Source organism: Halichoerus grypus, chromosome 4 (assembly GCF_964656455.1).
Source record: "Halichoerus grypus chromosome 4, mHalGry1.hap1.1, whole genome shotgun sequence".
Taxonomy (NCBI): Eukaryota; Metazoa; Chordata; class Mammalia; order Carnivora; family Phocidae; genus Halichoerus; species Halichoerus grypus.
The window spans coordinates 58127394-58151044 of record NC_135715.1 but is presented as its reverse complement, the minus strand read 5'-3'; the positions used below and the strand labels follow the sequence as shown (position 1 = coordinate 58151044).

General features: G+C 41.6%; 1 long non-coding RNA gene across 1 annotated transcript in view; it reads right to left on the bottom strand.

The window, feature by feature from the left end:
- The window catches only part of LOC118543492 (uncharacterized), a 38973-nt gene extending 15892 nt beyond the window's left edge, over positions 1-23081 (bottom strand). The window contains exon 1 of the long non-coding RNA XR_004921089.2: positions 23011-23081. This is a non-coding gene — a long non-coding RNA (uncharacterized LOC118543492). The remainder of the gene's footprint in view (positions 1-23010) is intronic.
- Between the last annotated feature and the right edge of the window lie 570 nt (positions 23082-23651).

Genomic DNA, 23651 nt, shown 5'->3' with positions numbered 1-23651 from the left:
TCGGTAACCATTTAATGTATTTTTCAGAGACATCAATAGGATTTCTAGAGATTCTACCAAGGTCTTTTCTTTACTGAGGCTGTTAATAAATAATCAAAGTAACAACATAAACAAACCACATCTCTAGCTCATTCCATTCCCAGAGAAATCTTTAAGGAACTACAGGATAGACAAAAATCTCATCTGGTGAGGCAAAGAAAAAAAAATGAGTCTTGAAGCAGGGCAGTAGTTAGCTATCACCTGAATTCAAAAAACATGTGCCCCCTGGGTGAGCCAGTTAGAGAAAAGATACCCTTCCTCCAAGACTGACAGAACCCTCACTAGAGCACACAGCTTAGTGTGTAGAACCAGACTTGGATTTTGTACCCTTTTATACCCCTTCTGGGTTCTGTTGAGATGCCCTTGGCTGAGCACCATATGTAGTGCTGGAAAGTTTGAGTAGCGCTAAAGAAATTTCTGGATGGTAAGCAGATAGTAAGTTGCAACTTGAAGCTCCTTTTCCATACTTCTCTCTTAGAGAATGCTGTACCTGAAGTGGGGAAACTTCACAAGTTTTAGGGCCTCACTGTGTCCAATACATGGTACAGTGATTGAGGGAGTAAAATGAGTGCTTTGTTTTCAACACTTGCATTAATCTTTTCTCAATTTAAAGTCAATTAGCCGATATATAGTACATCATTAGTTTCAAATAGAGAGTTCAGTTAAATCATCAGTTGCATGTAACACCCAGTGCTCATCACATCATGTGCCCTCCTTAATGCCCATCACCCAGTTACCCCATCCCCCCACTCACCTCCCAGTAATCCTCAATTTCTTTCCCATAATTAAGTCTCTCATGGTTTTTTTCCCTCTCCATTTTTCCCTTTTCTATTTAAATAAGGATGCCAGCTATTCTCTCCTCTTAATCTTTCTTATGACATCTCTCTTTTCTTTCTTTCTTCTTTTTTTTTTTTTAGAGAGAGAGAGAATGAGCAGGAGTGGAGTGGGGGTGCAGGGGGAGAAGGAGAGAGAGAATCTGAAGCAGGCTCTGCACTGAATGTGGATCCACATGCAGAGCTCAATCTCACAACCCTGAGATCATGACCTGAGCCTAAATCAAGAGTCGGACACTTAACCGACTGAGCCACCCAGGTGCCCCCTTACCATATCTTTCCATTAAACTCCTTTATTCAGTGCCCCACCACATTGGTTAAGTATTATAACCTGTGATTTTTTTTTTCCCTTCAGTTTCATTATAGCTCTGAATGAGTAGATTTCGATTGACAAACACATGGTTTACTGATGACTGGACCCTGGATGAGTGATAAGTCTCCTCCCAACCTCATCCATAGGAACAGGTGCCCTCCAGTGTCTTATTCAGAATATTAAGGTATATTTGACCTAAGAGCCAGGGTTCTGGATTTGAATTCAAGTCTCAGGTTTGCCCCTTACTAACCGTGTGACCATGGGCAGTTGCTTAGTTAGGCAACTAGAGCCTCACTTTCTTTATCATGAGGATTAAATAAGAATGCATGCAAAGGGCTTGCACCCAGGGCCTATGCACAGCAAGCCTTCAAACCTTGGAAGCTCTGGCTGGCATCATCATTATTCCTAAAACTACCTTTTGCATGGCAGATCTTGCCAATCTTGGTATGCCGTGATGTTGTGATTTATAATGAGAAATATGTATTTGGTCTTCCTCCCCATTTTTGGCAGGGAGCTCCTAAAATCCTTGGAATTTCCTAAGTGATAAGAGCAACAAAAATGTCATTTGTTATGTTAATGAGGTGATCTAAGGATGGGGGCTGATCCCCAGGAGAAGCAACCATGTGATTAGAGGGTTGGAACTTTTAGTCCCACTCTCTGACCTCCAACCTCCTGGGAGGGGAAAGGGGCTGGAGACTGAGTTCAACCACCAATGGCCAATGATTGCATCAACCAAGTCCATGCAGTGAAGTTTCCATAAATCCCCAAAACGATAGGGTTTGAAGAGCTTCCAGGTTGGTGAACATGTAAGTGGAGGTGCTGGGAGAGGATGCATCCAGAGTGTGGAAGCTCCTCCCTCTTTCTCCATGCCTTCCGTGTGCATTTGCTCCTTCAGGCTGTTCCCGAGTTGTATCCTTTTATAATAAACCAGTAACCTAGTAAGTAAAATGTTTCTCTGAGTACTGTGAGCTGCTCTGGTAAATTAATGGGACCTGAGGAGGGGGTCTTGGGAACCTCCAATCTGTAGTTGGTTGGTCAGAAGCACTGGTAATAATCTGGGCTTACAACTGTCATCTGAAGTGCATAGGGGCAGGGCTGTCTTGGAGGACCGAGCCTTTAACCTGTGGGATCTAATGCCATTCCTGGGGAGATGGTGTCGGAATTTAGTTGAATCGTAGGTGTCTGGAGCATTGCTTATTGGAAGTGTAGGGACCCCCTTCCCCACCAATTAAGGGGAAATGGGTCCAAAACTCAATTTATAGCATTGCAGTTTAGCCTCAGAATACTTTCCAAAAGTGGATTTTGAGCAGTCACTACTAAGTGGTTGGCTTTGTCACATGACACTGCCCCCATTGTCATCCCTTGCTTGGAAAGTTATCTGAACTTGTGCAAATATAAGACATCTGATTGTGGGGACAGTGGGGTAGGGTGGGCCAAGCCAGGATGGGTGGGGGCTGGAAGCTCACTCAGGGACAAAGAGGTTCGTTGGAATGAGAGGGAGGAGATGAAATTGGTACCATGAATCAAGAGTATGAAGCCATGATTGGGGCCAAACCAGAGGAAACAAATTAAGCAGGAATCTGAGAAGTTTAAAACTTCCAATGGCTAAGGGGATCCTGAATGTTCAGAGTTGGATCCAGGTCCAGGGGAAAAGGAGGGAAATGCCCATTCAGACAGAAGTCCAAGAATCTGTGGCTGTTGACACAAAAGTGAATCCTTCTAACAGTACTCCAAGTTATGACTTGACTTGACCAGCGTTAGTCCTTTGACCTGGTTTTTGAGTATCCTTTTAAGGACCTTGTGTTACTCAATACTGTAAGACAAGGCTACTCACATGATGGTACTATTTTTAACCCATTTCCTCATACATTGATGAAGATAGTGTTTGTTTAAGGTAAATATTTCCTTATCTACCTGAATCTTCAGTTCCAAAAGTAATCTGTAAACTGATGGAGTAATCCCACTGCAAGTTTTGTAGGGGAAAGAGATGTGTTTTGGTGTTTGAGCTGGATTGCAATGCATTTTCCTATAATCGTGTGTTCTGTTTAGAAGTTGGGAGCAAATGTAATATTGGAGCAAGGATCTTAAATTTAAAACTTTCAAGAACTGTATGATTTCAAATATTTTGTTTCATTGTCCTTGAGAATTCTAATATTTTGAATATTCTAGATTATTTTAAATCCTGAAGAGGCACAAAATTCCTTTGAAATTCCATGCAGGGTACCTGGGTGACCCAGTTGGTTAAGCGTCTGCCTTTGGCTCAGGTCATGATCCCAGGACCCTGGAATCGAGTCCTGTGTTGGGGTCCCTGCTCTGCAGGGAGTCTGTTTCTCCTTCTGTCCCCCTTCCCACTTGTTCTCTCAATATCTCTCTCAAATAAATAGATAAAATCTTAAAAAAAAAAAAAAAAAAGAAAGACCCCATGCTTTGGAAAATATGGTTATTGTAATTTATAGTTTCAAAGAGCTTTTGTATATTTATTTGGCAAATGAACCATTATATAATATGAAATCATCAACAACCAGACTTTCAAAGAAGCATGCTAAAGACAATCTGTACACTTAGAGAAGACTAATTGTTTATAAAAGTCCTCTCATAGGTTTGCAATTCCATCTGAGGCCAGTTTATTGAAAAATGATGCTATATCATATGAGAAACTTCCAATCTGTGTGTCCTTGTCTGTCTTCAGGACAATCTCTTCCCTTACAAGCTATTTAGGTGGCTCATAGGAGCTGACCAGGACACATGGCTTGAGTGTGTCCTAGACAGGCTTGCCCTTCTCTTTCTCTGTCCTGCTCTGTATCATAGAGGCTGATCCCAGGCTTTCTCGTCAGCGGGGTTCTGGTTGGATTTGGCCAATGGGAGGCAATGGTGGGAGACAGAAGAACAGGAGGAAGGAGAACCCAAGATATTTCTCCCTTCTCTATCCTGACAGTGTCTCCACAAGTGGCTGCATCTCTCCAGCCTCCACAGGACAGGCCTGGAGTGGTCGCAGTTCCCACTGGCTCCAGTCTCTGGGAACACTATCCCCTCCTCTTGTCCCTCCAGGCTAGGGGTGGTGGCAGCTTCCCGTTGCTGTTAATCACTGGTTGCTTCACTGTTCCCTGGTTGAATTCCCAGCCTCCTTCGTCACCTGTTAACCAATTTAATCCATTAAAGTCCCTCTGTTTTAAATTCTGTTTCCTGGCTAGACTCTGACCGACAATGTTTTATTCTTCTCTCTCTTTTCTGGTTTTACCAATATGGATTAAGCGTCCAGGTGGTACTGCCCAGGTGAGTCAAGAACGACATTTAAAGGGGTATGTCAAAACGGGAGAGGAGATTGTTGCAAATAGAAACAAAGGCAAAACTGCCAAGTCAGCAGTTGCTTTTGTCCTTCTTTCCCCCATCTTTTTCTACATCTTTCCTCATTATCCTCTTTCCCAATTACTCGGACCACCTGGACTTGTCTCTGTGCATTCACCTCTCTCACTGCAGTCGCCGCTCTCCCCTGACTCTGGCCTGTCTCATTTTCCAAAGTAACCCCCGGAACCTGGAAGGTAAGGGAAGGGGACAAAGCTGCACTGGGGACCGACGGAGAAGTCCCCAGAAAAGACCCATCCTTTGACCCCTTTTCTGTTTCCTGATCTTTCTTTAGATGTTTCACTGTGTGCTTTACTCTGTTGTCTGGTGTTTTTCCATAATCTTAAGGTTAGCATTTTTAAAAAGGAGCTTGCCTACAGAACTCAACTTGGTGAATGGGTATTGAGCACCTGCCGCTACAAGGCAATCTGCCAAGCTCAAAGTGAGGTTGTAAAAGGAGGACTGTGTCATAATTCAGGGAACACGCCGGAGGTGGGAGGGACCACTCCTCCTGCTTCCCCCAAACTGTGCTTCTGTCCAACCACCTTTCCAAATTGGTCATTAGGTAAGTGCACCATTTAAAACTGATTGTCAGTAAAACCTTACATTCGCAGACAAATTTCAGTTTAAAAGTTATTCATATCCTGAAATCTTGTCCTTTCCTCAAATCCTCCTTAGAAAAAACTGGGGCATAAATACATATTCACCAGGAATCCCTATGGACCTGCTGCCTTGCGGAGTCCTGCAATGAAGTCAGGATGACAGTCTGTGAGGCTCATAGATCTGTAGGGGTGCACATTGGCCTCATGGTTCAGATGCCATCATGGGAGCAACACTGTAAGCAGCCCAGCTCAAATAAGTGAAAATTTCCTTCTTCTATTGCAATATTTTCATATTTTCCTCTTGGTTTCTTTTCCCACCCCACCCCTCTTCATTACCATAACAAATGTCAAAGGAATATTCTGAGACAAAACCATTTAAGAAGGAAATAAATTCTCTTACAAAGAAACTCACAAGGAAGGTTCTAAAAGAACCAGCTTATTGAATTTTTAAAAATCCAACTATTTAAAGGAGAGAAGCTACAATATCATTAGGGTTATATACTACACAGTGAGTCTATATAGAGTGGACAATAGGAACATTTCTCTCACGGTTATTGTAGCCGTGTGGTTGTGAGGTATTATGGCGGTTGTGGAGGTGGGCCGCTGAAATCTACCTTCAAGAGAGACCCTGTTAGGAAGGAAGTAATTAGCGGAGAGCCTGCAGCTTTGCCACCCCTTGGGGATCTGCTGCAGCATTCCCACCAAGGCCAGGTTCTCCCTGGGTCGCTCCCAGCCAATAACCAAGCACAGTTGGGGAATTAGAATCTGGTCATTGAGTAGTCTTTTCTCTGGAGCTCCCTGTTGGCTGGCCTGGCTGAGACTTTCCCAAAGCTGTACTGAAGCTAATGCTCTGTCTACACAATACTCCCTCCTCTCCTTTTGGAGTATCTCCCAGCCTCCCCTTGCTCCCTTGTCCCCCAAGCCTTCACAAGCATCTCCTCCAATAAATATTTGCATCTCCAATTCTGTCTTAATATCTGCTTCCCTGAAAACTGATGTCTTCAGATGTCAGCAAAATGTCAGAGCAGAGATTTTTGCTGAGAAAAATAAAATGTTAACATCACCATTTTTTTTTTTTTAAAGAAAGGCTTAAGTTTTCATTTATTTTGGTGGTTAGACCTGGATAATGTGATCCACTCTTTTATTTAGGGTTTATTTCAGGTCCCAAAGTGTTTTGTTTATTTTTCCTCTGACCATTGCTTGTGCTGAGCACACTTCTGCATAAAGGCATGACGGCACCGTGCCACGTCAGTTCTGCTTTCACTCAATTGCAAGAGAAATTAGGAGCAGACCTGAGTGGAGAAAAGCTGCCGGGTCAGTGCTGTTTGTCCTGAAAGTCTTTGTGGTAGGCAGGAAAAAAAAAAATAGCCCCTCAAAGAGGTCCTGTCCTAATCCCTGAAACCTGTGAATGTTACCTTATATGATAAGTGAGACTTTACAGATAGATGTGAGTAAGTCAAGGATCCTGGGCTGGGGAGATTATCCTGGATTATCCAGGTGGATCAATGTAATTACCAAGATTTTATTAGAGAGAGGCAGGAGGATCAGTCAGAGAGAGAGAGAGAGAGAGATTGGAAGGTGCGATGCTACTGATTTTGGGGATAGAGAAAGGGGCCACAGCCAAGGGATGCAAAGAGCCTCTAGAAGTAGGAAAAAGGCAAGGGGATTAAAGGGATTATACTATGGTATTATAGGGATTATACCATGGGATTATTTAAAAATATATAATGTAACTTGGTCCCTGCTTTAAACAAGCTTGGTTGAAAGTAATCCCACATGTCAGAGTTTGGTCTTTTTCTTCTATGTAGACTTGGGGGGAGGACAAAGAGTAGATTGAGATCTCATTCAAATGGATCTGGTGGGGAGCAGGTTGAAACAGGGACAAAAAAGTTTGGGGCAACAGAAATGTCAGGGAGGTTGCCTTTAGAAGGGGGAGCACCTGAATTGTCCAGGTACATTGAGGAAGGTTTAGGGGATCTAATTCCAGATCTGAAGGTAGTGTCCTGAAATACTGAGTTACGGGTATGCACAGGAGAAATTCATGAAGTGGTGGACTGCTTGAGAGTCAGGCAGTCTGCATGGTATGATTCAGGAAGATTTGCTTATAGACTGCAGCATGTCAGACTGAGGGGTAGGATCTGGTGCCCAAGAGATTTGTGTTTTAATGTCATGCCTTCAACCTAGAATCAGGTAGAGTATGAGGCAGGGCAAGAAAGGGTAGTAAAAAGGGGAGGGGTTTGGTTAGGAAATCTAGTCTTTTAGACAAATTTACACTGGAGGTAGGGAATACTACACATTGGGAAGCTACATAAAGAACAGGGATGAGCCCAGACTGGTTAGCAAGAAGGAAGACAGGCAGGGGAGACCAGTACTGACCGGACCACCTGTTCTCAAAAAGATGATTTAAATTTAAGCCCTACCAACAGAACTATGATTCTCAAAGTTAACATACATGGAAGTCTTTTGGGCATCTGCTTTTAAAAAATATAGACTTCTGGGGGCGCCTGGGTGGCTTAGTTGTTTAAACGGCTGGCTCTTGATTTCGGCTCAGGTCATGATCCCAGGGTCCTGGGATTGAGCCCTGTATCGGGCTCAGAAGTTCTCTCTCTGCCTCTCCCCTCGCTTGCGCACTCTCTCTCTCTCAAATAAATAAATAAATAAATAAAATCTTAAAAAAAAAATGTAGACTCCTGGAACCTACCATCCTGATTCGTCCATTTGGGGCAGGGCTCGGAAATCTGCACTTTTAGCAGATAATTCCCACGAGGCTGGGCCACAGACCACGCAGTGAGTTTTCCTTCTCTGTTCGGATTGGCTAATGCATGTGCACTATCAGTGAGGCTTGTCAGGGTGGTAATCTGTGCTGAGCAAGGGACTGGAGGGACGAGAAAGTGGGCAGTACAGGGTAATTACGTGTCTGTTCACGGATGTTGGGATATGGAGCTTGCTTTTTCCCCCTCATCACACTTCTTCCCCAGAGCCTGCATTGCTCAGGCAATTGCCCAAAGAAAGACAAAGTACTGCTTATTAACAGAGGAATAAGCACCGAATACTCTCCAGAACAGGGGTTTCCAGTAAAAAGCTGTATCTTTGAATGTGGCTTAGGCTGGGAAGCTCCAACAAAGCTTTTATTTCATTTCTCCTCAACAATAGAAAGGCAGAGTCTGTGGTTATCTAGAATAGAAAAGAATAGACCTGAGAGAGGTCTTGCTCCAGAGGCAAGCCTTGCAGACTAGCTCACACCACAGGAGCAGTAAGGGAAGAAGCAGGGTGCAGCTGTGTCTTTCATGAGGCACAGCGAGCTTGCGCAGTAGTAAAACACAGCCCAATCAGTATTCAGTCTCTAATCAGATTGGCGGCGCTCCTTCCCTTTGGGGAGGAGCTTATAGTGATAACTTGGAGAGAGGAACAAGAAGTGTTACTGGACACTCCTTCATCTACGGGAGAATTTGACTTCCCAAAACGGATGAAAGTGATTTTGTATGTTAGAATGGAGAAACTCCAAAGGATATTTACCCACATTAATACTTCTTGGATCTATGGTGGTAAACACGTAAGTGAATGTCCTTCAGGCAGCTTTGAACAGATTCCAAAGCTTCATCTTTAATACAGTGCTTGCTACAGGAAATTTGTACAATGAATAAGAGAATGACAAAACACATCTTCTGAGCAGTTTTTTCAAAAACCCTCAGGTGGCTTTAGGTTTCTTCTGTAAGTCTCCTTAGAGACAGTTGTGAAACACTTATGCCCTTCTGGAGCTCCCTATGGCCAAATATGAGACACTTTGAACAAGAAAATAAATAATGACACCATCAACAAAATAATAAATGACCCATAGCATAAAATAAATATCCAAGGGTCTATATTAATGTAAATAAATAACTGAAGAGTAATAAGAGAGAGAAAGGACTGTACTTCCTTACAGTGGAATACCAATTTAAAAACGTAGAAAGAATGATGGAAATAGAAAAATCACTCTTTCTCAAACACCACTATAATAGTTGTAACAGGTGTCATCCATGGATGCCAAAATTAGTGGTTGCAGCTATCATGAGAAACAGGTATGTGTATAATTTTAAAATATATCCCCCTCAAGATATTCTTAATTATAAGTGGAAAATAGTAACTTTCTAGAGTAGAAACCTGGCAGACATCCCTGTGACCAAGGGATCAAAATCAACCTCACCATGATAAAACAGATATCATCTACTTCTTGCTGGGATGCACTGAGATGGTTGAACTTCTGTGGGGTTCTTGCCAAAAATGCATAATCTCAACTAATCATGAGAAAAAAAATTAGACAAATTCTAACTGAGAGATACTCTGCAAAATAACTGGCCTATCCTGTTCACAAAAGACTGAGGAGCTGTCCCAAACTGAAGAGACTAGGAAACAGGACAACCAAATATAATATGGGATCTTGGATTGGATCCTGGACCAGAAAAACAACAATAGTAGAACAACAGGTAAGATTAAAATAAGATCTGGAGGTTACTTAGTCTTATCATGTTAATGTTAATTTTCTGATTTTAACAATTGTACTGTAGTTATGTAAAATAATAAGATCAGGAGAAACTAAATGAAAGGGATACAAATCATATTTTTGCAACTTTTTTGCAAGTCTAAAATTGTTTCAGAATAAAACGTAGAAAAGAAAGAGCCCTTCTGAATTCTTTCACCTTTAGATTTACGCAATGAAGGAAGGCAGAAATTATGCAGAAGATAAAATTTGGTACATGACATTAAATATTTTGTAGCATATATTAGGTATATAATTCCTAATTGACTAAATATAGTTTTTAGGTCTGTTTTGATAAAAAGTTAGACATTGAACATTTGATTAGGAATTTAATACCCTAATGTGACTTTAAATCTGTGGAAAAATAGTTTCCAGCTTACATAATTTTGACTTATGGCGCCTTTTCTAGAAAAGCAATCCTCCACAAAAGCGAACCAAACTAATCACTTTTATCAGAGACGAAATAGATTGAAAGAATCCGACTTTCAGGGAGGTGTTCTTGCCATCTTGATTTTTTTTTTCTGATTACAAATCATCATTAATTTATATGGATAAGTTTAATTGCAGCAAAAATATAGTCATCATCCTGAAGCGCTTTTCCAGCACATTCTGGCATTATTCAAGAATGCAGTGAATAAAAATAATAGAAAAGAAAGACAAAGCCTAATTCAATTCTGGATTCTGAAAATATCTTTCAATCCCAAAGTCTCAGAATCAACAGGGACATTCTTTGGGAAATGTATTACCTGAAAGAACACTTTCATTCATTCGGAAGCCTGTATTACGGAGCCAAGGAAGATGTATGGGAATACGCATGACTCTCCTAAAGGAAATGAAGTTGGGTGCAGATGTGATTCCTGTCCCATTTGGGTGATGGATGTATTCCCACCTCCCATGCTGTAAAATACCAGTCTACCGATTTTGGAAAGCACAGAGAGCTTAGTACTCGGAAATGAGAACAGAAAACGGTGTGATATTTAGTGTGATTGTCAGCATGTGTGGTGGTGTAAGTCACCTGCAAGAACTCAGGTGAATATGCGAATATCATTTTTCTTTGGCAACACTAAAGATGGGTAGAAGCTAACATTTATGTAATGCTTACTATGTGCTAGGCTCTGTGCGACACACTTCCCACATTAACTCCTCTGTAATCGTCACAACAGCCCTGTGAGGTAGATACTAATGATAATTCCCACTTTCCAGATGGTGAAACTGAGGCACAGTGGCACATCTGGGCAGTCTGGCTCCAGAGTTAGGCTTCTAACCACCACAACATATTCAGTGTGGTTCAGGGATTGCTTCCTTGCTGTGTTATGTTCACTTTTCTCTTCTGGCCATGTGCTATCCATTTACTGTTGGTTCTGGATATAAGCTAATTATAGGCAACATTTTTTTTTTTTAAAGATTTTATTTATTCATTTAAGAGAGAGAGAGACAGAGAGAGCACAAGCAGGGGGAGAGGCAGAGGGAGAGGGAGAAGCAGACTCCCCGCTGAGTTGGGAGCCCGATGTGGGGCTCGATCCCAGGACCCTGGGATCATGACCTGAGCCGAAGGCAGACGCTTAACCATCTGAGCCACCCAGGCGCCCCTATAGGCAACATTTTATAAGCACTTTGTATAAACTAAATTATTTAATCCCCATAACAAATGTGTGAATTTTAATGTCTCCATTTTGCAAACTGAGGTTAAGTAACAGTCTTACGTCAGACAGCTTAATAATTAGCCAAGGTGGGAGTCGCTATTAGAAAGCCACTGAGGTGGAGCTCCTTTTCTCAAACTAATTTTGGAGGATGTGGCAGATTGCTACGCCCCCCCAAAACCCCCATTTGTTCTCTCCTTCTTCCATATCATGGAGTTTTTGGTGAATCCAAGGCTGCTCTGCTTGGACTTCATTTTCCAGATGCCCTTGAAACTAGATTTGGCCATGAAACTGAACTCTAAACAAGGACATATGAGCAGAAGGGATGTTTGCAACTTCTATCAAAAATTGCTTACCCTGGACTTCCCTTCTTCCTGTGGGGGACTGCAGAGCTGCCAAACTGGCATGGATTTGCCAGACTGTGCTACCAAATTTCTTCTGATCAAGGATAAGTCATGGTCTTTAAACAACTACTCCCTCCTACTCTATCTGAAGGATTCTGATGACAGGAATATTTCCTGCATTCTGACAAAGATTTTTGTTGTTGTTGTTACAGTACCTTAATTTCTACCATAACATCAAATGGTTCAATAGTCATGTACCAGAACCAAATAAAATCTTTCCAAGTGTCACCTATTAATCCAGGATCTAGGCATCTTGAGAACAACTGTTGCCTAGAGATATTCTAGGTTCAATGGTTTGTGAACAGAAATAATTCTATTCATTTGACTGTTATTTTCCAAGGATCTGTGTAACTTCTATCATGCATCGATTAAAAATTATGTGGCAGAATACTGCTTAACGACACAGAAGGAAGATGTTCATGATATTTTTAAGTGAAAAAAGTATCCTACAAAATGGTCAATAAAGTGTGATGCTTGTTTTATTTAGTATATCTCATTATGTTGAGTAATTACAGATTTTTATTTCCTCTGTTTTGACTTACCTGTATTTACATTTTTTAATGAGCTTGTATTATTTTTGTTTGAAAAAATTTAAAAGATGAAATAAAAGTGGAATATATATGTATATATATAGTACATACACACACACACGCATCAATATAGCCTTCTCTAACAAATAAAACTCCAAAATGCAATGACATAGAGAACTAGAAGGTCAGGCGCTGCTCATGTAACAGCTCAGAATGCAGATTCCAGTTTGGTTGGTGGGGGCTCTACTCCATGCAGTCATTCAGGGGCTCATGCCATCGTGAACAAGTGGCTTCCAAGTCACCAGTCATCTTCATCCCCATGAGTAGAAATGCAGAAAGGACGTGGAGGAATGTGCACGGTAAGCTTTTTAGGGTCAGGCCTGGAAAGGGCACACATTCTACTCACATTCCATAGCCAAGAACTGTCTTGTCATACCCACCCGCACACCGTCATCATTAATTAACCCATGAGGTAATATCATTGCTCCCAGCTCTTCATTCAGGTTAAACACATGATTGAGTATGAATTTTTATTGTTCATTCTTGGACTATTTTTTGGTTCAAACTGAGTGCTGCTAAAGGATAATTTATCAATTTTCCTGTCAAAAATTTTTTTTCCATAAAGAGCAGGGAATGAGAATCTTTCTCTCCCCAAAGATTCAGGACTTAGCCTGTTATTTTTTCTTAGCTTTGTAACAATCATATTGATTCACTTTGTTATTATGTCCTAACTAAGTTTCATTTCCAAGCATGTGGCGCCTATTATTTATAGGTCAGGAAAATAGCTGACATTCAGTCTTGTCTCTGGGGTGAAGCTAATGAATGGTAAGATTGGCTCATGGTGAATAAATTAGTTTTGAAACCATGGAATTCGTAAGTTTGATATTTTCTTTCTTTAAATCCCAGATTGCTATCTGTGACTCCCTGCTGTTTGCTTTTTGATTTTATAGATCATATGAAATAAGCTCTTTGCAACTTCATCCCCACCCTCTTCCTTTCTATCCTTTCCTCAAGCAAAGGGGTAACTTTTCTTTTTAAAGGTTCCTAGATGTTAGTAGCTTTCTTTTTTTTTTTTTTTAGAAAGAGAGAGAGAAAGAGAGAGAGAGCAGGCAAGCGTGGGGGGAGGGGCAGAGGGAGAAGGAGAGAGAATCTCAAGCAGGCTCCATGCCCAATGCAGAATCTGATGTGGGGCTCGATCTCACGACCCAGAGATCATGACCTGAGCCAAAATCAAGAGTCCAATGCTTAACGGACTGAGCCACCTGGGCTTCCCAAAGGGGTACCTTGTTCAACACTGAATATAGTCCAAAGAATTATGTGAGACTTATTTCCTCTGGTGATGGTAACAACAAATTTCTTCTGATCAAGGATAAGCCACAAGTCCTTAAGCAATTTCTTCCTCTCATCCCATCTGAAATATTCTAAGTACAGAAATGTTTCCTGCAGTCAGACCATATTATTCTGGTGATAACCCAGAAGGACTGGGTTAAAAGACTCGGTACTCTGAGTCACGAGAGTAGAAGTGAGGGATAGATAGCCTTGAAGCTTTAGGAGTTAAGGTTAGGAAAAATTAAAGATTATAAACAATTTTATGGAAGCTAATTAGCATCTCAAAGGACAGGCAAGAAAGGAACTAGAGTCAGAAATGTTTGGCTTAAACAAATGGAAGTCACTAAGAGTGGGAAATCTAATGCTCTAGAACCTGTCAGATCTGGTGCTCCTCAACATATCCCTCCCCATTATTCGTGTATTCTCTTTTTCCTTCTTTATTTCCTGACTTTATTGCCCATTTCCCTTTCACACTTATTTGTCCTGGTACCCTTCTGAACTATTTATACATCTTTGTCACACCTTAAAATGGCCACGAAATGGAATATTCTAAAATACACACATTCATTCACAAATATTTTAAGCACTGAATATCAGTGCTTATATTAGGTCCCGGGTGTCCAAAGATGAATAAAATACACTTCTTGATCTCAAATAGCTCACAGTCTACTTGTTCAAATACTTCTACTCTTTGGGAGTATGAAGGGTAGAAAAGTTAATTTTGCCAGGGAGAATCAAGGAAGATATCCCAAAGAAGATGACACTTAGGTTTTGGTCTTAAAAGATAAGTAGAATTTTGCCAGGTAGAAAAAGAGAGAACTTTTCAGGCAGAGGGAACAGCACCTAAACTTTTCTTCTTAAAAAAGATTTCTGAGTACTAAAAGAACATCATCAAGAATTACCAAACAAAGAATTTCCTTTCTCATTTATCATGAGATACATTAACCTGACTAATAATGTCAATGTAAGCTTTTCCTATCCAGATTCCAGTTAGCTTGGATTCCGGTCATCTGAACACCAAAAACCAGTGAACAAAGGAATCTGAGTAGCCAAAAATTTTGTCGCAAAGTTTCTCTGTTTATTGAGGAATCTCCGTCAGAGCTTCTTTCTGGGTATTATGGGCATTGTTATAACAAAGCAATTCAGAGGCAGTCATATGGGATGGGAGTAGGGAAAGGCTCTGAAGTGAGGGGCTCTTTCAGGCAGACTTACTAGGAGTAGTAAGAAAGGGCTAGTATGCTGGAAGTACGGAAGGAGCCAGAAAAACCAGCTGTGGGCTCGGCAGCTCTAGTCACAGCTGTCCAGGAATAGTGAGTGAAAATGCAAAAAGTTGGCATGCCTTGGTCAGCTCTACACAGTTAACTAACTGCACTGATGTTTATAGTGATGATGACAGGTTATTTACAAAGGAGAGTAAATTCAGTTCAGTGTGCTCTGTCTTAGAAAGTAGTTTATAATTAACTTTAGAAAGATTGCTACTTAAAGTAGTTACACTTTTTTTTTTTTAAAGGTGCTGTTGTAACCTCAAATAGTCTGCCATCCAGCTCTATTAATTCCTTGCAAGGTTTTATGGTTTTATTGAATATTACTGAAAATCATTACTACTTACATTTTGCCTTTTTAAAAAATAGCTTTTTAAAACCTTTTTTAACCATCTTTACTTCTTACCCCAAGCAGTTAGCTGGCCGGACCCAGAGAGGTACAAGCCTGAGCCTTGTTCCTGCCCATCTCCAAGCTTGGGGCTGTGGTGGGCACATTGCTGAGCTGGGGTCTGCTGCCGGGAGCAGAGTCATGTTCAAGAGGAAGGATCGCATTCAACCAGACAGTTCAATGTTTAGCTTCAAATGAAAATTTAAAGCATTTTCAAAGCCATGTTTACATTTAACTACCATTTTTTTATGTAAAAGAATCATTGCTAATGGGAAAGATGCTGGCAAGCACATCTTAAATTAGAATGAATAATTAAAGCCTTGGCATGACCACTTCTGAACATGCTGCTGAAAACCAGAGCCTCCTTTACCACCTCTTTCTGGATTGTTTCCCATTGCTTAGGCTCTTGCCTTGACTAATTTAATGGGCCATGCAACAGATACTTACTCAGTACTCAATGGGAGAAACATGCAAAGAAATCGGGGGTAGGCAGAGATGAAAAGTGCATTTCCTTGCTCCTCGAAGAGTTTGGTGGGGAGAGAAGGATGTTCGCGGAGAATTTGTCAAGGTATAATGTGAAGAGTGTAATAAATGCTACAAGCAAAATGCTAATGGAATAGTTGGAGTGAGATTATTTTCAGCCAGGCAGTCTGGGGCTGAGAGGCCCAGGGAAACTTTTGTGAACAAAGAGTACTGAAGCTGGGTTTTGAGGATAGGTGTGATTTCAACAGGGCAAGATGGTAAGGACGGCTCTTCTGGGTAGAGAGGACAGTGAGTCTGAAAGCATAGGGTTAAGCAGACACAGGACAGGTGTCAAGAAGCTGGTTTGGAGGCATGCAAGGATGCGGAGGGATGAATATCTGGATAGGCAGGCTGGGGCCAGGTCACTGAGGCTCTTCAATGCTATGTTTGGAGCTTCACAGGTGGGTAGTGAGGTGAGGGCAAAGAGCAACTTATTGTTCCTGAATTATATCCAGTGTTGCAACCCAAAGCTGAAAAGCATTTGCTCCATCCACAGGATTGAAGAAAGGGGGAACCAGGGGCCAGGGGCTCTGCAGCAAAAAGCTCTCTCCAGTCTCCTGCTCATCCAGGGAGGTCACAGTAATAGATGCCTGTGGCTGAAGCCCCAGTGGTCTGGGTGACCCAGCATGACTTGTGTTTGGCTGGAGAAGCTTCTTCTCCACTACATGATCCCCTTCTACACCATAGGACACACAGTCACCTTCATTCTTGAGCTCTGGTGGTCAATGGCCACCTTGACCATTCTTCGGAGGGTTTTGCTTAAGGGACAAGCTGCTTCCAGCCCCTCAAGGTAGACTATACATCCTGGAAGGCCTGAGTTAATTACTATGTTTCCTTTGTTTGTCCCTATACAGTGACAGATACATAGTAGGCTTGCAAAACCAAAGGCCTTATTAATTATACCAGCCCGCTTTCTTCCTCACAAAATGGCTGAATGAAGAGTATTAAAATAGTAAACTACTGTAACAAACTAAATTAGCACAATCTTTTAAAGATTCCTAAGAAGAAAGCTGTAAGTAGTCAAATAACATAGACGTTTTCTTTAAATTAGCATAATTGGTTACATGAGTTTTTTTAGCTGCTAACAAGGTACAGAAATCTCCAGAATGCCAGTGGCTGCCTACACCCACTTCTTGGCCAATATTTTACCAAGCCCTGAGTCATAGCTCCGAAATCAATTCTGCCCTTTACTGCAAAATCATTACAGGGCCAGGAAAAATGATCCTTGCTGTTTAATCAGTGGGGGTGCTGGAAAATCAGCAGACGTTGATACTGTGCTGTGTGTTAGGGTCTGAACGAAGTATACCAACCAGAAACGTGGAGAATATGATCATATTCAATCCCATGCCTAGCTGCAAAACGAACTCACGAGAAAGGATATACTGATGCACACTCTGTATGTCACAGAGCCACAGAATTTTTGCCCACTCAATTTCTCATGCAGTCTTTCAAATCTTTCTTTCCCAAATAAAAAGCATTCTACAGCTGAAACATCTGTGACGTAAGAGACTGAATCTAGGTATAAAATGTCAACCTATTGCCATCTTTTGTGTGTGTTATTCTCCCACTTTAAAGAACAAAATTCGAGTTCAAGAAAATGATGGGGGAAGAATAGAGAGAAAATATTTACCATGCAATCGGCAGAAGGGCAGAACTGAAGAGATGCCAGTAGGAAGATGTCACTATTCCTGCCATATCACACATGCCAAAGAATGTAAACCTGTGGCTCCCAGACGGGAGGCAATGTACAAGCTGTGGGCGTGGAGGTGGGTCTTTTCTTCATCTTTTCCTGGAGATCCTGAAAGTGGTATCTTCACTAGAGGTCATAACCCACGGGGTCACTTCCCTGCTCATTTGCATAGGCTCAGACTTGGTCACCGACTCTCAGGTCTGGTGTGGGGGAGCCAGGATGGAAGGGCCACATGATACTAATGCTGATCATTTAAGTGAGGACCTGCTCCCGGCCTCTTTGTTAAGGGGCAGTTTGGGGCTGGTAGAATCTGAACTTCTGAGCCAATGGTAAGACCAGGACTCCCTCGGGCCCGTGGGATTTCCATTGCTATTTTCATTGTGAATTACTGAGACCCAAACCTCCTTTACCACCACTTACTAGATTGTTCTCCATTGTTCAGTCCACTGCCGTGACTAACTTAGGGCCACACAACCAATATTCACTTAGTACTCTATGGGACACACATGCTAGGAACTAGAGGGAACAGAGATAAATAAGGCTTTTTGTTTTTTTGTTCCTTAATACATTTAAAGGGGAGAAAAGGATTTTGCAAAGAATTCAGTGCAAGTACTTATGTAACTCACCCTCTTATCATGTTTATCCTCTCTTACTGGCCAGCAGCCTAGTAAGTATCCACGAGGGAACATTTGCCCAATAGGAATAGTTTTTTTTTTTTTAATTTTATTATGTTATGTTAATCACCATACATTACATCATTAGTTTTGGATGTAGTGTTCCATGATTCATTGTTTGTGCATAACACCCAGTGCTCCATTCAATATGTGCCCTCTTTAATACCCATCACCAGGCTAACCCATCCCCCCTCCTCCCCTCTAGAACTCTCAGTTTGTTTCTCAGAGTCCATAGTCTCTCATGGTTCGTCTCCCCCTCCGATTCCCCTCCTTCATTTTTCCCTTCCTACTATCTTTTTTTTTTTTTTTAACATATAATGTATTATTTGTTTCAGAGGTACAGGTCTGTGATTCAACAGTCTTACACAATTCACAGTGCTCACCATAGCACCTACCCTCCCCAATGTCTATCACCCAGCCACCCCATCCCTCCCACCCCCCACCACTCCAGCAACCCTCAGTTTGTTTCCTGAGATTAAGAATTCCTCATATCAGTGAGGTCATGTGATACATGTCTTTCTCTGATTGACTTATTTCGCTCAGCATAATACCCTCTAGTTCCATCCACGTTGTTGCAAATGGCAAGATTTTTGTTTTTTGATGGCTGCATAATATTCCATTGTATATATGGACCACATCTTCTTTACCCATTCATCTGTTGATGGACATCTTGGCTCTTTTCATAGTTTGGCTATTGTGGACATTGCTGCTATAAACATTGGGGTGCACATACCCCTTTGGATCCCTACATTTGTATCTTTGGGGTAAATACCCAGTAGTGCAATTGCTGGGTTGTAGGGTAGCTAATAGGAATAGTTTTTTAGAGGAGTTTGTCCACGAGGCACACGGAGGGAGAGACGTGCAGGAGGGTGACCCAGCACCTTGTTTACTTCCCCTACTGGACTGTGAGGTCCTAGTCTTCTTATTTTTATTGATCAGCTCTGTGGGCAGTGACTGCACATAGTGGGCTCTTAGTAATAGCAGTTGCTAGTAATAATAATGATAATAACAACAACAACAAACATTAAATGAAAATTCACTATGTGCCCAGAGCTTTGCATACATTAGATCAGTAAATTGTTATCACACCTCTCTTAGGTACATACCATTATTTTCATTTTCTAGATGAATCTCTGAGAAGTCAGGCACCCGACAGAGTATCTGAAGAGTATGTCCTCCTTATCATGGACAAACCAAGGGCATACTCTGGATAATAAAAAAGCTTTTAGAAAATGTTCTTTCAACCATTTATTCATTTAGCAAACCTTCATTGAGCACCTACACCTACAAAGGAGACAGATGCATGAACCAACAATTTTATTTCAATACCCTAACAGGACTATTGATTGTTCACATCTATCTGTCTAATTAAGAAGTTACGAAAACACAGTACTCTAAAATGTTTGGGATGCTAATTATGAGACTGTTTACAAAAGCATTTGGAAATGGTTTCAGTCATAAGGACACGATAAGGCTCTATTTTAACAAGAACTGATTTTGCTGTGGAATTTTCTAAGATGATAGCACCTCTGTTGCTGTTCAGTTCTTCACAGAGTTTTTGGTCTAGAAAAAGAATTTGGTGGAAACCAATAGTTCTTTCGTGACACTTATTATTTAAATTTTCTTCTTGTCATTCTTCCAAATACTTTCTCTCAGCACATTTATTCCCTTAGATACTTTACAGTTGGCATTTTAGAGACACCTTCCTTTTTAATTTGGATCTTGGCACCTTAAAAATAGAGCTTGATCAAGGAAAGCGCTACGTTCCTTCCCCAATCTTCAACTGCCTAAGACTGCCCACTTAACAATACTCCACATTTATCTTAGCGCTTAAAGATTTTCAAAGTGTTCCTATACATCATTTTAATTATTTTAATTAATCCTCTTAATTACTTGATGGAATGGGCCAGAAAGTATTCTTATTGCCATTTTTATTAGTATTACGAAAGAAAAGCGATACACGTGGAGGACAGAAAACACTCCAACCATACCAATGGTTACGAAATTAAAAAGAAAAATTTATTCTCCTCTGGTATCCACACCCACTGTTGCAATCTTCTGTGTGGGTCCTGGACTGTGACTTCCTTTCTCAACACAAGCCATTTCAAAGCCTACAATTGTGAGTGCTGGTACGGATGTGTCCCCTCTCATACATCTTTATTGTTGATCAATGGGATGTCTGGGAATAGAGTGAGGTAAGGACATGTGCCCAGTCTGCCTTCTTGAGCCAAAGATCCATCATTGCCATTTTATAGTTCCTGAATCTTGGACACAGAAGGAGTGAACCCTTTGTCAAATGACTATTACATGGTGGAGCTGAAAACTGGAATTCTATTTTTCTGTCACCTACTTGAATGTTCTTTCCATCTCTGGATCTCTATACCGCCTCTTGTCCTCAGTTCCTGTCAGTGGAATTCAACACAGCTGAGCAGAAATGTCGACAAGCCCTTTTTGAGCATGTCCCTCGTAGAACCACATGTAAGGACAGACAGCCCATTTGTATTTGCTTTGGATGTTTTTCCCGGCTCAGAATCGCTCTCATTCTCATCTTTGGTTTTCACAGAAATGCCAGAGGTAAAAAGATTTGGGAACTTTGGAGTTTTAAAACCTAGGGTAAGTCATTTTCAATAAGAGCTTTAAAATAAATTAGTTGACGGGGTGCGGGGGGGAGAAGCCCTTTTAAAAATTTCATTACTACCTGTGAACATCACACTTATTAGTGCTTAGTTTGACTCCGATTTCTGAAACCGAATGGTGTGTGGATGAAGAAAAGACATATAAATTACTTTTGTCTACTGTGAAGCCAAAACAAGTGCCTCCCTTAACCTCTTTCACATCCACCTTTATTTCCCCTCTCGTTGCCAGTTCTTGTACCCATTAATTATTTTTTTAAAAACTGGAACATGGAATAACGTTGTTAGACACACAGGGCCTGTTCAACAAGCTTAAAATTTCTCCCCTTCATTTTCAAAAGGCCACAGTCAATATGAGAGAGAAAGAGGCATAAAGTAGGAAATCTGGGGGCAGAGAATAGCAATCCACCCATCCAATGTACAATTATCTATTGAGTACCTCCTACTATGTCCAGGCACTCTTGGCAACTTGGGATAAACACTTAGATAAAATGGTGAGTATTTAGCTGAGGAGGCAGGCGTGAACCAAATAATAGAACTGTATAGTAAAATAATGAACTGGGAGAAGCACCACGAAGGGAAAGTCCATGCACAGTACCACTGATAACTGGGGGAAGGCAGTCAGGGAAAGCTTTTATGAAGGATGGATATTGGAGATGAGTTCTAGATGCAAGAGAGAAGGGTCAAAGGAATCCCACACAGACTCCTTGGGTAGCGCAGAAAACAGGCAGGGGGCCCAAGGTAGCTGTCAAAGAGGGACACGCCTGACACATTATACTCTTGGGTAGCTTACGGGAGCAAGGAAGGGAATTTTCAGGGGACGTGATTTGATTTCTCCCAGTTTAACAGAGATTTCTTGGAAATTTATCCAAAGGACAAGCATGAGTAGCTGGTTGCTCGTCAGTAGGCAATTTGGTGGCTGCACCAGCTGAAGAATGTCTATGGCCACACACATGAGATATATTTGTATGTCCCTAAATAGTTTAGAAATGGAAATTAGGGCGCCTGGGTGGCTCAGTTGGTTAAGCGACTGCCTTCGGCTCAGGTCATGATCCTGGAGTCCAGGGATCGAGTCCCACATCAGGCTCCCTGCTGAGCAGGGAGTCTGCTTCTCCCTCTGACCCTCCCCCCTCTCATGTGCTCTCTCTCATTCTCTCTCTCAAATAAATAAATAAAATCTTTAAAAAAAAAAAAAAGAAATGGAAATTAAAGAGCATGGTTCTGCTGCAACACCTATCTACCACTCCTCATCAAGCATATAACTACAGCTGCGAGTCTCCCTGGGAAGGACACAGCTATGGGGATTGGGAAGACGAGGGTTGAAATCTCTGCTCTGCACCTGCTAGTATGACCCTGGGCATGTTTCTTCACTTCTCTGGGTCTCAGATTCATCATCTAAAAGCAGGAAGTAATATGTTGATGACTCATGAATCCACCTTTCAGCCCAGAACTCTCTCCTGAGGTCCCTATCCTTATGTTCAACTGCCCTTGGACACTATGGAGGTGTTTTAGGGACAACTCAAATTCATTTTGTCGAAAACCAAACTCATCTCCACCCCTGCCTCCAATTAAACAAAACATTACTCTTCCTGCAGTTTTCCTGGATAATAGGCATCCCTTTTGGCTACGCCATAAGCTGGAAGCTGGGGCAGTATCGTGACTTTAGCTTCTGCCCCCCTCCATTTTCAGTTCATCACCGTGTCCTGGGAATGCCATCCTTTAACTGTCTCTCCATCCTTGCTGTTACCACACTACTGATACCGTTCTGTCTAGGTCTCACCTCCTGCCACGTGCCCTCTTGTGTCTTATACCACAACCTCACTGAGCTGCTTTAAGTGGTTGAGATGTGCCATGGGTGTGCTTTCCACTCGGCCTTCGAAAGCGCAGTTCCCTTATCCCATCCTTTACTGTCTTTTGCTTAAATGCCATTTCTACTGGGAACCTTCCCTCCTTCCCACCCTCCTCTGAACCAGGCTAGTTGCTCCTGCTCAGCATTTCCATAATGCCCCATACTTCTCCAAGTACAGGATTCTCCCTGACCCCCTTCATGGGGGATATGTGTCGAGACCCCCAGTGGATGCCTGAAACCACAGATAGTACTGAACCCTATATATGCTATTTTCCCCCTATACATACACACTTATGCTAAAGTTTAATTTATAAATTAGACATAGTAAGAAATTAACAGCAATAACTAACAATAAAATACAACAATTATAACAGTATACTATAATAAAAGCTAGTAAATATGGGCTCTTTCTCTCAAAATATCTTAGTGTGCTGTACTCACCCTTCTTCTTGTGATGCTGCAAGACAATCAAATGCCTACGTGAGGAGATGAAGTGAGGAGAATGATGTTGGCATTGTGATAGTGTTAGGCTATTCTTGACCAGACAGTATGTCAGGAGGATCTTCCGCTTCCTAACTGAGGTTGACTGCCAGGAACTGAAATTGCGGGGAACTGAAACCACAGAGAGCAAAACAGCAGATAAGGGGGGACTACTGTATAGCGCTTGTTTTGGAGACTTGTTTGATGGTTTATTTTCCTCCTACGCTCTTAGCTCCATAAAACAGGGACTGTACCCATCTTGTTTATTAGTATATCCCTGGCACTCAATAGATATCTGTGGAAAGAAGAAAGGAAGATAGAAAAGAAATGAGCAAGGCAAGAATTGACTAAAAATAGTATAAGAAAAGTGCTTGGTAAAAGGAATCTATCATTATTGCTATTCCAGGCACAAGAGGTTCCGGAAGGAGATTCTTGGAAATTAAGGCATCTTACCTGCTGGGAAGGGGGTGTGGGGTGGAGCACTCCCTGAATTCAGGATGGAGAGGTTCTTCCTCACCCTATATGAAGATGAGCCTGTATGGAAAGTAAGGGATTGCTCCCCCCCCACACACACTCCTGCCACCTCCATTGGCATGTGGGGA